The sequence below is a fragment of the Eptatretus burgeri genome, unplaced genomic scaffold (assembly GCF_056783735.1).
Source record: "Eptatretus burgeri isolate ZD-2024b unplaced genomic scaffold, Ebu_testis_v1 Ebu_testis_scaffold_96, whole genome shotgun sequence".
Lineage (NCBI taxonomy): Eukaryota > Metazoa > Chordata > Myxini > Myxiniformes > Myxinidae > Eptatretus > Eptatretus burgeri.
The window spans coordinates 23,180-40,670 of record NW_028222046.1 but is presented as its reverse complement, the minus strand read 5'-3'; the positions used below and the strand labels follow the sequence as shown (position 1 = coordinate 40,670).

The 17,491-nt window shown below is 43.2% G+C and overlaps 1 long non-coding RNA gene across 1 annotated transcript; it reads right to left on the bottom strand.

The window, feature by feature from the left end:
* Positions 1–1,055: 1,055 nt before the first annotated feature.
* On the bottom strand, positions 1,056–4,455 carry LOC147007576 (uncharacterized). Its single transcript, XR_015054110.1, has 3 exons — positions 2,094–4,455; positions 1,843–2,001; positions 1,056–1,561 (listed from the first exon to the last, which is right to left on the bottom strand). It is a non-coding gene; the product is annotated as an uncharacterized LOC147007576 (long non-coding RNA).
* Positions 4,456–17,491: the final 13,036 nt, after the last annotated feature.

Genomic DNA, 17,491 nt, shown 5'->3' with positions numbered 1-17,491 from the left:
AATTACAAAAGACAAAGATAAATTGAAATTTTTTGACTCCGCCCCTTTTTTGACTCCGCCCACACAAAACCCACCCACATAAACGCCACCCCACACAAGCTCCACACAAACCCCACCCCACACAAACTCCACACAAACCCCACACAAGCTCCACACACACAAACCCCACACAAAAACTCAACACACACAAACCCCTCACAAGCTCCACACACACAAACCCCACACAAGCTCCACCCAATATTCATCATATTCACATAATTAGTGATTAGTTCCCCACACACAACATGTTTATTAAATTAAAAAATTATCCACCCATCCACACAAGCTCCACTCATCCACCCATCCACCCATCCATTTATCCACACAAACCTCATCCACATAAGCCTCATCCACATTCACCCATCCCACATAAGCCCCACCGAAGCCCCGCCCACATAAACCCTGCCCACATAAACCCCTCCCACACAAGCTCCACCCACATAAACCCTGCCCACACAAACCCCACCTAAGCCCACCCACATAAACCCGACCGATGACCCACACACAAGCCCCGCCCACACAAGCTCCACCAACATAAACCCTGTCCACACAAGCCCCACCGACGCCCACCCACATAAACCCCACCGAAGCCCCGCCCACATAAACCCTGCCCACATAAACCCTGCCCACATAAACCCCTCCCACACAAGCTCCACCCACATAAACCCTGCCCACACAAGCTCCACCCACAGATAACCCTGCCCACACAAACCCCACCGAAGCCCACCCACACAAGCCCCACCCACATAAACGCCCTCCCACAAGCCCCGCCCACACACGCCCCTCCCACACCGAAGCCCCGCTCACATAAACCCCACCCACGCAAGCCCCGCCCACACAAGCCCCACCCCCTCATCCCCCTGTGCGCCCCCACCTTTGACCCACCACCTCCCTCATCCCACCCCCACCCTTCCCCAAACACACACATGGGGAGGGGAGGAGTGGGATGAGGGGGTGATAGGTCATTGGGGGAGCGCACCTACCCCCCCCTCCGCCCCACCCCACCCCCCTCTCCTTAATGTCTTGATCCTTTTTTTGAAATTCAAAATCAAGTAATTGTAAACAAAACAAATATAATTAATCAAAATTGAAAATATTAAATATTCATTTGCGAGAATGTATAATCTTTCCCAGCAATCTTCTTCAGATGTCTTGTGATTTCGAAACTCAGACACCATATTCTGTTTTGAAACAAAAAGTGGATAATAATTAGGTTTTATAAAGATAATTACATGGTAATATGAGTAAGCCTGTTGTTGGTTCTAAGTTCAAGCCTCGTTGACCACTGAATTAACACACCAGGAGGCCGACTCAGCCTGTCATCCTTCCAAGGCCAATAAAATGAATTCCAGTGTACTGGTAAAACCGCGTCCAAACTAATGATGCAACCAACATAAGACGACATTCCAAAGAGAGAGTGATATTAATAAACAAATAACTAAATAATAATTCAGAAACATTTACCTCCAGAAAATCATGTGTTGTACCAGATTGCTTCAACAGCTGATGTTGTGTGATCGAGCTGAAAAAAAAAATTAATAATGAGTCAAGGGTATAGATGGAGAGACAGACAGAGAGAGGTAGGTAGAAAGACAGACAGAGAGAGATACAAAGAGACAGACAGGGAGAGATAGAGAGAGACAAACAGACAGGGAAAGAGACACACACACACGTATATATATATATATATATATATATATATATATATATATATATATATATATATATATATATATATATATATATATATATATATATATTCACACACACACATATACACACATACACACACACGTGTCTCACCATTGGTTTAATTTATTCGAGATCAGAGGCCGTGATAAGACTTCGTACCAGTCATTATAAATGTTTTTCAATTCTCTTCTAAAATCATTGACCTCTTCAATAAGAGCATTCATTTGATGCACCTCATCGTGATATGTAAACGCCACTTCTTCCAAGGACCTGCCAGGAAAAATATATATTTTCGCATTATCACGATTTAATTTATAATCAATTGCTTCATTGTTCAAAGAGGAAACCATACACAAACTTACCAACTTTGTAGTGAGCTGTTATCTTCATCGGAAGAGAGTGAGTCCATGTCTCAGTATTTTTTTACCATTGGTACAAGATGGCAAAAAGATCAGAGGCCGTGATAAGACGTCGTGTCAGTCTTTAAATATGTTTTTCAATTCTCTTCTAAGATGATTGACCTCTTCAATAAGAGCATTAATTTCATGCACCTCGTCGTGATATGTAAACTGCTCTTCTTCCAAGGACCTGCCAAGAAAAAAATACATATATATCAGAATTATCACGATTTAATTTATAATCAATTGCTTCATCGTTCAAAGAGGAACCTATACACAGGCTTACCAACTTTGTGTTGAGCTGTTTTGTTCGCGGAAGAAAGATCGCTCATGTCTCAGTTGTAAAAATGAAAATCCCGTCTGGCAGAAACTTTGTCTGGCGAATCACTTATAAAGCAATGATGAGGAGATTGCTTAATCATTGGGTGTGGCCACAGGAAATGACGCTTCGGGAGAGACAGCTTGGAAAATAACTGGGAGATATATTCTCAAATTGTATGAATCATTTTTAAAACATACTTAAAATACCCTAAAATGGTTTTGATTCAAATGTTTTCAGTTCGTGTTCTGAGATAAAATATAAACACGAGACCTTGTCTCACAGATTAGTTCCTATTTTTTCACAGCATGACTGTCCAAAAACACTTCCTCATTCACACAGCATGACTGTGTCAAAAAAAAACACTTCCTCATTTTCATGACACGAACTGAAAACATTTGAAACAAAACTTTTTTTTATGGCATGGTTTATGCACAAAAATGATTTGCAACTCGGGCGGTGGCCAGATGAGATCATTAAGAGAAGTTTATCATTTTGTAATGGCACAAAAGGGGTATCTTAAAAAATATAAAGATTCAAATGTTTTGTTTTTCAATATTTTAGATGGGAATTATTGTGCAAAGAAAATTAAACTATTGAAGGAATTTGACAATGAACAAATCTTAATAGGTTCAATGAGTGAGCTAAACAATATGCATCGGTTATTTGATAAAGAGTGTCCCGAGGGTTAGACGTTTCAGATATTTCTTTCGAATCACCTTTAACAAATCACATTACCACTTTAGTACTTGAACAAATCTTTATCTTATTGCATGGAATATTTGAAAAAAAAAAAAAAGTGTCCCCAGGTTAAAAGGTGAGACAAATAAATATACCTTGGGATAAAAAGGGGGTTTATTTTTAGAGAAAAAAATATGAATCGATGAAAATCCCCCATTCATTTACAAGGGGAAAAGCGAGCCAGAACCAGTATATTCACCCTACTCACCAGCATAAACAAACCACCCAACAAAAACAAACCACTCAGCAAAAACAAACCACCGAGCATCAACAAACCACCCAGCATAAACACACCACCCAGTATAAACAAACCGCACAGCAGAAACAAACCACCCAGCATAAACAAACCACCCCACAAAAACAAACCACCTAGAATAAACAAACCACCCAGCAACAACAAACCACGCAACAACAACAAACCACCCAGCACAAACAAACCAACCAGCACAAACAAACCACCCAGCAAAAACAAACCACCCAGCATAAGCAAACCACCCAGCATAAACAAACCACCCAGCATAAACAAACCACCCAGCATAAACAAACCACCCAGAAAAAACAAATCACCCAGTACAAACAAACCACCCAGCATAAAAAAACCACTGAGTACAAACAAACCATCCAACATAACTGAAGCACTGAGTTTCAACAAACCATCCAAGATTAACAAACCACTGAGTATAAACAAACCATCCAACATAACAAAACCATTGAGAATAAACAAACCATCCAACATTACTGACGGACTGAGAAGAAACAAACCATCCAACATAATCCAACCACTGAGTATAAACAAACCACCCAGCACAAACAAACCACTCAGCAAAAACCAAACACCCAGCATAAACACACCACCCAACATAAACACACCACCCAACATAAACACACCAGTGAGTGTAAATAAACCACCCAGCATAAACACAAACACACCACCCAGAAAAATCAAACCACCAGCACAAACAAACCACCCAGCATAAACAAACCACCCAGCAGAAACAAACAAATCACCCAGTACAAACAAACCGCCCAGCATAAACAAACCGCCCAGCATAAACAAACCGCCCAGCATAAAAACCACCCAACAAAAACAAACCACCCAGAATAAACAAACCACCCAGCAACAACAAACCATGCAACAAAAACAAACAACCCAGCATAAACGAACCACCCAGCATAACCAAACCACCCAGCATAAAAAAACCGCCCAGCATGAACAAACCACCCAGCATAAACACACCACCCAGCATAAACACACCGCCCAGCAGAAACACACCACCCAGCATAAACACACCACCCAGCATAAACAAGTCACCCAGCACAAACAAATCACCCAGCATAAACAAACCACCCAGCGAAAAACACACCCACAGCATAAACAAACCACCCAGCATAAACAAACCACCCAGCAAAAACATACCACGCAGCATAAACACACCACCCAGCATAAACACACCACCCAGCATAAACACACCACCCAGCATAAACAAACCACCCAGTATAAACAAGCCACCCAGTGTAAACACACCACCAGCATAAACAAACCACCCAGCATAAACAAACCACCCAGCAAAAACAAACCTCCCAGCATCAACAAACAACCCAGCATAAACAAACCACCCCACAAAAAGAAACCACCCAAGATAAACAAACCACCCAGAAACAACAAACCACACAACAAAAACAGACCACCCAGCACAAACAAACCAACCAGCACAAACAAACCACCCAGGATAAACACACCACCCAGCAAAAACAAACATCAGCATAAATAAACCACCCAACGTAAACAAACCACCCAGCATAAAAAAACCATCCAGCAAAAACACAACACCCAGCAAAAACAAACCACCCAGCAAAAACACACCACCCAGCATAAATAAACCACCCAGCAAAAACAAACCACCCAGCAAAAACAAACCACCTATCATAAACAAACCACCCAGTACAAACAAACCACCCAGTATAAACAAATCACCCAGTATAAACAAACCACCCAGTATAAACAAACCACCCAGTATAAACAAACCACCCAGCATAAACAAACCACCCAGCATAAACAAACCACGCAGGATAAACAAACCACGCAGCATAAACAAACCACGGAGCATAAACAAACCACGCAGCATAAACAAACCACGCAGCATAAACAAACCACGCAGCATAAACAAACCACGCAGCATAAACAAACCACGCAGCATAAACAAACCACGCAGCAAAAACAAACCACCCAGCATAAACAAACGAGTGAGTGCAAACAAGCCACCCAGCATAAACAAACCCCACAGAAAAAACAAACCACCCAACATAAACAAACCACCCAGCATAAACAAGCCACCAAGATAAACAAACCACGCAGCAAAAACAAACAACCCAGCATAAACTAACCATCCAGCATAAGCAAACCACCCAGCATAAACTAACCACCCAGCAAAAACAAACCATGCAGCAAAAACAAACCATCCAGCATAAACAAACCACCCAGCATAAACAAACCACCCAGCATAAACAAACCACCCAGCATAAACAAACCACCCAGCAGAAAAACACCACACAGCATAAACACACCACCCAGCAAAAACAAACCACCCAGCAAAAACAAACCACCCAGCAAAAACAAACCACCCAGCATAAATAAACCACCCAGTATAAACACGCCACCAGCCTAAACAAACCACCCAGCATAAACAAACCACCCAGCATAAACACACCACCAGTAAAAACAAACCACCCAGGATAAACACACCACCCAGTATAAACAAACCACCCAGCCGAAACAAACCAGCCAGAATAAACAAACCACCCAGCAGAATCAAACCACCCAGCATAAACAAACCACCAGCATAAACAAACCACCAGCATAAACAAACTCCCCAACATAAACAAACCACCCAGCAAAAACAAACCACGCAACAACAACAAACCACCCAGCACAAACAAACCAACCAGCACAAACAAACCACCCAGCAAAAACAAACCACCCAGCATAAGCAAACCACACAGCATAAACAAACCACCCAGCATAAGCAAACCACCCAGCATAAACAAACCACCCAGCATTATCAAACCACCCAGAAAAAACAAATCACCCAGTACAAACAAACCACCCAGCATAAAAAAACCACTGAGTACAAACAAACCATCCAACATAACCGAAGCACTGAGTTTCAACAAACCCTCCAAGATTAACAAACCACTGAGTATAAACAAACCATCCAACATAACAAAACCATTGAGAATAAACAAACCATCCAACATTACTGACGGACTGAGAAGAAACAAACCATCCAACATAACCCAACCACTGAGTATAAACAAACCACCGAGCACAAACAAACCACTCAGCAAAAACCAAACACCCAGCATAAACACACCACCCAACACAAACACACCACCCAACATCAACAAACCAGTGAGTGTAAATAAACCACCCAGCATAAACACAAACACACCACCCAGAAAAATCAAACTACCAGCACAAACAAACCACCCAGCAGAAACAAACCACCCAGAACAAACAAACCACCCAGCATAAACAAACCGCCCAGCATAAACAAACCGCCCAGCATAAACAAACCGCCCAGCATAAAAACCACCCAACAAAAACAAACCACCCAGAATAAACAAACCACCCAGCAACAACAAACCATGCAACAAAAACAAACAACCCAGCATAAACGAACCACCCAGCATAACCAAACCACCCAGCATAAAAACCGCCCAGCATGAACAAACCACCCAGCATGAACAAACCACCCAGCATAAACACACCACCCAGCATAAACACACCACCCAGCATAAACACACCACCCAGCATAAACAAACCACCCAGCATAAACAAACCACCCAGCATAAAAAAACCGCCCAGCATAAAAAAACCACCCAGCATGAACAAACCACCCAGCATAAACACACCACCCAGCATTAACAAACCACCCAGCATAAACAAACCACCCAGCATAAACACACCACCAGTAAAAACAAACCACCCAGGATAAAAAACCGCCCATCATGAACAAACCACTCAGCATGAACAAACCACCCAGCATAAACACACCACCCAGCATTAACAAACCACCCAGCATAAACAAACCACCCAGCAGAAGCAAACCACCCAGCAAAAACACACCCACAGCATAAACAAACCACCCAGCATAAACAAACCACCCAGCAAAAACAAACCACCCAGCATAAACATACCACGCAGCATAAACACACCACCCAGCATAAACACACCACCCAGCATAAACAAACCACCCAGTATAAACACACCACCCAGCATAAACAAACCACCCAGCATAAACAAACCACCCAGCATAAACAAACCACCCAGCAAAAACAAACCTCCCAGCATCAACAAACAACCCAGCATAAACAAACCGCACAGCATAAACAAACCGCACAGCATAAACAAACCACCCCACAAAAACAAACCACCCAAAATAAACAAACCACCCAGCAACAACAAACCACACAACAAAAACAAACCACCCAGCACAAACAAACCAACCAGCACAAACAAACAACCCAGGATAAACACACCACCCAGCAAAAACAAACATCAGCATAAATAAACCACCCAACGTAAACAAACCACCCAGCATAAAAAAAACCACCCAGCAAAAACAAACCACCCAGCAAAAACACACCACCCAGCATAAATAAACCACCCAGCAAAAACAAACCACCCAGCAAAAACAAACCACCCAGCAAATACAAACCACCCAGTATAAACAAATCACCCAGTATAAACACACCACCCAGCATAAACACACCACCCAGCATAAACAAACCGCCCAGCATAAACAAACCGCCCAGCATAAACAAACCGCCCAGCATAAAAACCACCCAACAAAAACAAACCACCCAGAATAAACAAACCACCCAGCAACAACAAACCATGCAACAAAAACAAACAACCCAGCATAAACGAACCACCCAGCATAACCAAACCACCCAGCATAAAAAAACCGCCCAGCATGAACAAACCACCCAGCATGAACAAACCACCCAGCATAAACACACCACCCAGCATTAACAAACCACCCAGCATAAACAAACCACCCAGCATAAAAAAACCGCCCAGCATGAACAAACCACCCAGCATAAACACACCACCCAGCATAAACACACCACCCAGCATTAACAAACCACCCAGCATAAACAAACCACCCAGCATAAACACACCACCAGTAAAAACAAACCACCCAGGATAAAAAAAAAACCGCCCAGCATGAACAAACCACTCAGCATGAACAAATCACCCAGCATAAGCACACCACCCAGCATAAACACACCACCCAGCATTAACAAACCACCCAGCAGAAGCAAACCACCCAACAAAAAACACACCCACAGCATAAACACACCACCCAGCATAAACAAACCACCCAGCATAAACAAACCACCCAGCATAAACAAACCACCCAGCATAAACAAGCCACCCAGCATAAACAAACCACCCAGCATAAACATACCACGCAGCATAAACACGCCATCCAGCATAAACACACCACCCAGCATAAACAAACCACCCAGTATAAACACAACACCCAGCATAAACAAACCACCCAGCATAAACAAACCTCCCAGCATCAACAAACAACCCACCATAAACAAACCCCACAGCATAAACAAACCGCACAGCATAAACAAACCACCACACAAAAACAGACCACCCAAAATAAACAAACCACCCAGCAACAACAAATCACTCAACAAAAACAAATCACACAGCACAAAAAAACAAACATCACAAACAAACCACCCAGGATAAACACACCACCCAGCAAAAACAAACATCAGCATAAATAAACCACCCAACGTAAACAAACCACCCAGCATAAAAAACCACCCAGCAAAAACAAACCACCCAGCAAAAACACACCACCCAGCATAAATAAACCACCCAGCAAAAACAAACCACCCAGCAAAAACAAACCACCCAGCAAATACAACCCAACCAGTATAAACAAAACACCCAGTATAAACAAATCACCCAGTATAAACAAACCACCCAGTATAAACAAACCACCCAGCAAAAACAAACCACCCAGCATAAACAAACCACGCAGCATAAACAAACCACGCAGCATAAACAAACCACGCAGCATAAACAAACCACGCAGCATAAACAAACCACGCAGCATAAACAAACCACCCAGCATAAACAAACGAGTGAGTGCAAACAAACCACCCAGCATAAACAAACCACCCAGAAAAAACAAACCACCCAACATAAACAAACCACCCAGCATAAACAAACCACCAAGATAAACAAACCACGCAGCATAAACTAACCATCCAGCATAAGCAAACCACCCAGCATAAACTAACCACCCAGCATAAACTAACCACCCAGCAAAAACAAACCATGCAGCAAAAACAAACCATCCAGCATAAACAAACCACCCAGCATAAACAAACCACCCAGCAGAAGCAAACCACCCAGCAAAAAAACACCACGCAGCATAAACACACCACCCAGAAAAAACAAACCACCCAGCATAAACACACCACCAGCAGAAACAAACCACCCAGCATAAACAAACCACCCAGCATAAACAAACCACCCAGCATAAACACACCACCAGTAAAAACAAACCACCCAGGATAAACACACCACCCAGTATAAACAAACCACCCAGCCGAAACAAACCAGCCAGAATAAACAAACCACCCAGCAGAATCAAACCACCCAGCATAAACAAACCACCAGCATAAACAAACCACCAGCATAAACAAACTCCCCAACATAAACAAACCACCCAGCAAAAATAAACCACCCACCATAAACAAACCACCCAGCATAAACACACCGCCCAGCATAAACAAACCACCCAGCATAAACACACCGCCCAGCATAAACAAAACACCAAGCATAAACACACCGCCCAGCAAAAAACAAACAAACCAAGCATAAACACACCGCCCAGCATAAACAACCACCAAGCATAAACAAACCACCCAGCACAAACAAAGCACCCAGCACAAACAAACCACTCAGCACAAACAAACCACCCAGCACAAACAAACCAATGAGCATAAACAAACTGCCCAGCAGAAACAAACTGCCCAGCATAAACAAACTGCCCAGCATAAACAAACCACCCAGCATAAACAAACCACGCAGCATAAACAAAACACCCAGCATAAACAAACCACCCAGCATAAACAAACCATCAGCATAAACAAACCACCCAGCACAAAAAAACACCCAGCAGAAACAAACCACCCAGCATAACCAACCCAAAAAGCAAAAACACACCACCCAGTATAAACACCCCACCCAGTATAAACAAAACTCCCAGCATAAACAAACCACCCAGCATAAACAAAACACCCAGGATAAACACACCACCCAGCATAAACAAACCACCCAACATAAAAAACCATCCAGCATACACAGAGCACCCATCATAAACAAACCACCCAGCAGAAACAAACCACCCAGCAGAAACAAACCACCAATATCAACAAACCACCCAGTATAAACAAACCAATAAGCATAAACACACCACCCAGCATAAACAAACGAGTGAGTGCAAACAAACCACCCAGCATAAACAAACCACCCAGAAAAAACAAACCACCCAACATAAACAAACCACCCAGCATAAACAAACCACCCAGCATAAACTAACCATCCAGCATAAACTAACCATCCAGCATAAGCAAACCACCCAGCATAAGCAAACCACCCAGCATAAACTAACCACCCAGCAAAAACAAACCATGCAGCAAAAACAAACCATCCAGCATAAACAAACCACCCAGCATAAACAAACCACCCAGCAGAAGCAAACCACCCAGCAAAAAAACACCACGCAGCATAAACACACCACCCAGCAAAAACAAACCACCCAGCATAAACACACCACCAGCAGAAACAAACCACCCAGGATAAACAAACCACCCAGCATAAACACACCACCAGTAAAAACAAACCACCCAGGATAAACACACCACCCAGTATAAACAAACCACCCAGCCGAAACAAACCAGCCAGAATAAACAAACCACCCAGCAGAATCAAACCACCCAGCATAAACAAACCACCAGCATAAACAAACCACCAGCATAAACAAACTCCCCAACATAAACAAACCACCCAGCAAAAATAAACCACCCACCATAAACAAACCACCCAGCATAAACACACCGCCCAGCATAAACAAACCACCCAGCATAAACACACCGCCCAGCATAAACAAAACACCAAGCATAAACACACCGCCCAGCAAAAAACAAACAAACCAAGCATAAACACACCGCCCAGCATAAACAACCACCAAGCATAAACAAACCACCCAGCACAAACAAAGCACCCAGCACAAACAAACCACTCAGCACAAACAAACCACCCAGCACAAACAAACCAACGAGCATAAACAAACTGCCCAGCATAAACAAACTGCCCAGCATAAACAAACTGCCCAGCATAAACAAACCACCCAGAATAAACAAACCACCCAGCATAAACAAACCACGCAGCATAAACAAAACACCCAGCATAAACAAACCACCCAGCATAAACAAACCATCAGCATAAACAAACCACCCAGCACAAAAAAACCACCCAGCAGAAACAAACCACCCAGCATAACCAAACCAAAAAGCAAAAACACACCACCCAGTATAAACACCCCACCCAGTATAAACAAAACTCCCAGCATAAACAAACCACCCAGCATAAACAAAACACCCAGGATAAACACACCACCCAGCATAAACAAACCACCCAACATAAAAAACCATCCAGCATACACACACCACCCAGCATAAACAAACCACCCAGCAGAAACAAACCACCCAGCAGAAACAAACCACCAATATCAACAAACCACCCAGTATAAACAAACCAATAAGCATAAACACACCACCCAGTATAAACAAACCACCCAGTATAAACAAACCACCCAGTATAAACAAAGCACGCAGCATAACCCAACCAAAAAGCAAAAACACACAACCCAGTAAAACACCCCACCCAGCATAAACAAACCATAAAGTATAAACAAACCACCCAGCAGAAACAAACCACCCAGCATAAACAAACCATAAAGTATAAACAAACCACCCAGCAGAAACAAACCACCCAGCATAAACACACCACTGAGTATACCCAAACCACCCAGCATAAACAAACCACGCAGCATAAACAAACCACGCAGCATAAACAAACCACCGAGCAGAAACAAACCACGCAGCACAAACAAACCAGTGAGCATAAACAAACCACCCAGCATAAATAAACCACCAGCATAAACAAACCACCGAGCAAAAACAAACCACCCAGCAAAAACAAACCACCCAGCATCAACAAACCACCCAGCATAAACACACCACCCAGCATAAACACACAACCCAGTATAAACAAACCGCCCAGCATAAACAAACCACCCCACAAAAACAAACCACCCAGCATCAACAAACCACCCAGCATAAACACACCACCCAGCATAAACACACCACCCAGCATAAACACACCACCCAGCATAAACAAACCAGCCAGTATAAAGACACCACCAGCAAAAACAAACCACCCAGCATAAACACACCACCCAGCATAAACAAACCACCCAGCAAAAACAAACCACCCAGCAAAAACAAACCACCCAGCAAAAACAAACCACCCAGCAAAAACAAACCACCCAGCAAAAACAAACCACCCAGCAAAAACAAACCACCCAGCAAAAACAAACGACCCAGCATCAACAAACCACCCAGCATCAACAAACCACCCAGCATAAACACACCACCCAGCAAAAACAAACCACCCTGCAAAAACAAACCACCCAGCATCAACAAATCACCCAGCATCAACAAATCACCCAGCATAAACACACCACACAGTATAAACAAACCACCCCACAAAAACAAACCACCCAGAATAAACAAACCACCCAGCAACAACAAACCACACAACAACAAACCACCCAGCACAAACAAACCACCCAGCACAAACAAACCAACCAGCACAAACAAACCACCCAGCAAAAACAAACCACCCAGCAAAAACAAACCACCCCACAAAAACAAACCACCCAGAATAACAAACCACGCAACAACAACAAACCCCCCAGCACAAACAAACCAACCAGCACAAACAAACCACCCAGCAAAAACAAACCACCCAGCATCAACAAACCACCCAGCATAAACAAACCGCACAGCATAAACAAATCGCCCCACAAAACAAACCACCCAGAATAAACAACCACCCAGCAACAACAAACCACCCAGCACAAACAAACCAACCAGCACAAACAAACCACCCAGCAAAAACAAACCACGCAGCATAACCAAGCCACCCAGCATAACCAAACCACCCAGCATAACCAAACCACCCAGCATAAAGAAACAACCAGCAAAAACAAACCACCCAGCAAAAACAAACCACCCAGCAAAAACAAACCACCCAGCAAAAACAAACCATCCAACACAACAAAACCAAAAAGCAAAAACACACCACCCAGTATAAACACACCACCCAGGATAAACACACAACCCAGCAAAAACAAACCACCCAGCATAAACAAAACTCCCAGCATAAACAAACCACCCAGCAAAAATAAACCGCACACCATAAACAAACCACCCAGCATAAACACACCGCCCAGCATAAACAAACCACCAAGCATAAACACACCGCCCAGCATAAACAACCACCAAGCATAAACACACCGCCCAGCATAAACAACCACCAAGCATAAACAACCACCAAGCATAAACAAACCACCCAGAATAAACAAACCACCCAGCACAAACAAAGCACCCAGCACAAACAAAGCACCCAGCACAAACAAACCACACAGCATAAACAAACTGCTCAGCCTAAACAAACTGCCCAGCATAAACACACCACCCAGCATAAATAAACGACCCAGCATAAACAAACCACACAGTATAAACAAACCAAAAAGCACAAACAAACGAAAAAGCATAAACACACCACCCAGTGGAAACACAGCAACCAGGATAAACAAACGAAAAAGCATAAACACACCACCCAGTATAAACACACAACCCAGCATAAACAAACCACCCAGCATAAACAAACCACCCAGCATAAACAAAACACCCAGGATAAACACACCACCCAGCATAAACAAACCATCAGCAAAAACAAACCACCCAGCATAAAAAACCATCCAGCAAAAACATACCACCCAGCACAAAAAAACCACTCAGCACAAACAAACCACTCAGCATAAACAAACCACCCAGCAGAAACAAACCACCCAGCAGAAACAAACCACCCAGCATAAACAAACCACCCAGCATAACGAAACCAAAAAGCAAAAACACACCACCCAGCATAAACACACCACCCAATATAAACACAGAGCCCAGCATAAACAAAACACCCAGCATAAACAAAACTCAGAGCATAAACAAACCAACCAACATAAACAAAACACCCAGGATAAACACACCACCCAGCATAAAAACCCATCCAGCATACACACACCACCCAGCATAAACAAACCACCCAGCAAAAAGAAACCACCAATATCAACAAACCACCCAGGATAAACAAAACACCCAGGATAAACACACCACACAGCATAAACAAACCACCCAGCAAAAACAAACCACCAATATCAACAAACCACCCAGAATAAACAAACCACCCAGCAACAACAAACCATGCAACAAAAACAAACCACCCAGCATAAACGAACCAACCAGCATAAACAAACCGCCCAGCATGAACAAACCGCCCAGCATGAACAAACCACCCAGCAAAAACACACCACCCAGCATAAACACACCACCCAGCATAAACAAACCACCCAGCATAAACACACCACCCAGCATAAACACACCACCCAGCATTATCAAACCACCCAGCATAAACAAACCACCCAGCATAAACAAACAACCCAGCAAAAACACACCCGCAGCATAAACAAACCACCCAGTATAAACAAACCACTCAGCATAAACACACCACGCAGCAAAAACACACCACGCAGCAAAAACACACCACGCAGCATAAACAAACCACCCAGTAAAAACAAACCACCCAGAATCAACAAACCGCCCAGCATAAACAAACCGCCCAGCATAAACAAACCGCCCAGCATAAACAAACCACCCAGCATAAACAAACCACCCAGCATAAACATACCTCCCAAAATAAACAAACCACACAGCATAAACAAACCACCAGGATAAACAAATAAAATAAGCATAAACACACCACCCAGTATAAACACACCACCCAGTATAAACAAACCAAAAAACACAAACAAACGAAAAAACATAAACACACCACCCAGTGGAAACACACCAACCAGTATAAACAAATCAAAAAGCATAAACACACTACCCAGTATAAACAAACCACCCAGCATAAACACACCACCCAGTATAAACAAACCACCCAGCATAAACAAACCACCCAGCATAAACAAACCACCCAGCATAAACAAACCACCCAGCACAAACAAACCACCCAGCATAAACAAACCACCCAGCAACAACAAACCACGCAACAACAACAAACCACCCAGCACAAACAAACCAACCAGCACAAACAAACCACCCAGCAAAAACAAACCACCCAGCATCAACAAACCACCCAGCATAAACAAATCGCCCCACAAAACAAACCACCCAGAATAAACCACCCAGCAACAACAAACCACCCAGCACAAACAAACCAACCAGCACAAACAAACCACCCAGCAAAAACAAACCAGCCAGCATAACCAAACCACCCAGCATAACCAAACCACCCAGCATAACCAAACCACCCAGCATAACCAAACCACCCAGCATAACCAAACCACCCAGCATAAAGAAACCACCAGCAAAAACAAACCACCCAGCAAAAACAAACTACCCAGCAAAAACAAACCACCCAGCATAAACAAACCATCCAACATAAAAAACCAAAAAGCAAAAACACACCACCCATTATAAACACACCACCCAGTATAAACACACAACCCAGCATAAACAAAACTCCCAGCATAAACAAACCACCCAACATAAACAAACCACCCAGCAAAAATAAACCGCCCACCATAAACAAACCACCCAGCATAAACACACCGCCCAGCATAAACAAACCACCAAGCATAAACACACCGCCCAGCATAAACAACCACCAAGCATAAACACACCGCCCAGCATAAACAACCACCAAGCATAAACACACTGCCCAGCATAAGCAAACCACCAAGCATAAACAAACCACCAAGCATAAACACACCGCCCAGCATAAACAACCACCAAGCATAAAAAACCACACAGAATAAACAAACCACCCAGCACAAACAAAGCACCCAGCACAAACAAACCACACAGCATAAACAAACCAACGAGCATAAACAAACTGCTCAGCATAAACAAACTGCCCAGCATAAACACACCACCCAGCATAAACAGACGACCCAGCATAAACAAACCACACAGCATCAACACACCACCCAGTATAAACAAACCAAAAAGCACAAACAAACGAAAAAGCATAAACACACCACCCAGTGGAAACACACCAACCAGGATAAACAAACGAAAAAGCATAAACACACCACCCAGTATAAACACACAACCCAGCATAAACAAACAACCCAGCATAAACAAACCACCCAGCATAAACAAAACTCCCAGCATAAACAAACCACCAGCATAAACAAACCACCCAACATAAACAAACCACCCAGCATAAAAAAACACTGAGTATAACAAACCATCCAACATAAAAAACCAAAAAGCAAAAACACACCACCCATTATAAACACACCACCCAGTATAAACACACAACCCAGCATAAACAAACCACCCAGCATAAACAAAACTCCCAGCATAAACAAACCACACAACGTAAACAAACCACCCAGCAAAAATAATCCACCCACCATAAACAAAGCACCCAGCATAAACACACCGCCCAGCATAAACAAACCACCAAGCATAAACACACTGCCCAGCATAAACAAACCACCAAGCATAAACACACCGCCCAGCATAAACAACCACCAAGCATAAACAAACCACCCAGAATAAACATACCTCCCATCACAAACAAACCAGCCAGCATAAACGAACCAGCGAGCATAAGCAAGCTGCCCAGCATAAACAAACTGCCCAGCATAAACAAACTGCCCAGCATAAACACACCACCCAGCATAAACAAACGACTCAGCATAAACAAACCACACAGCATAAACAAACCAATAAGCATAAACACACCACCCAGTATAAACAAACCAAAAAGCACAAACAAACGAAAAAGCATAAACACACCACCCAGTGGAAACACACCAACCAGGATAAACAAACGAAAAAC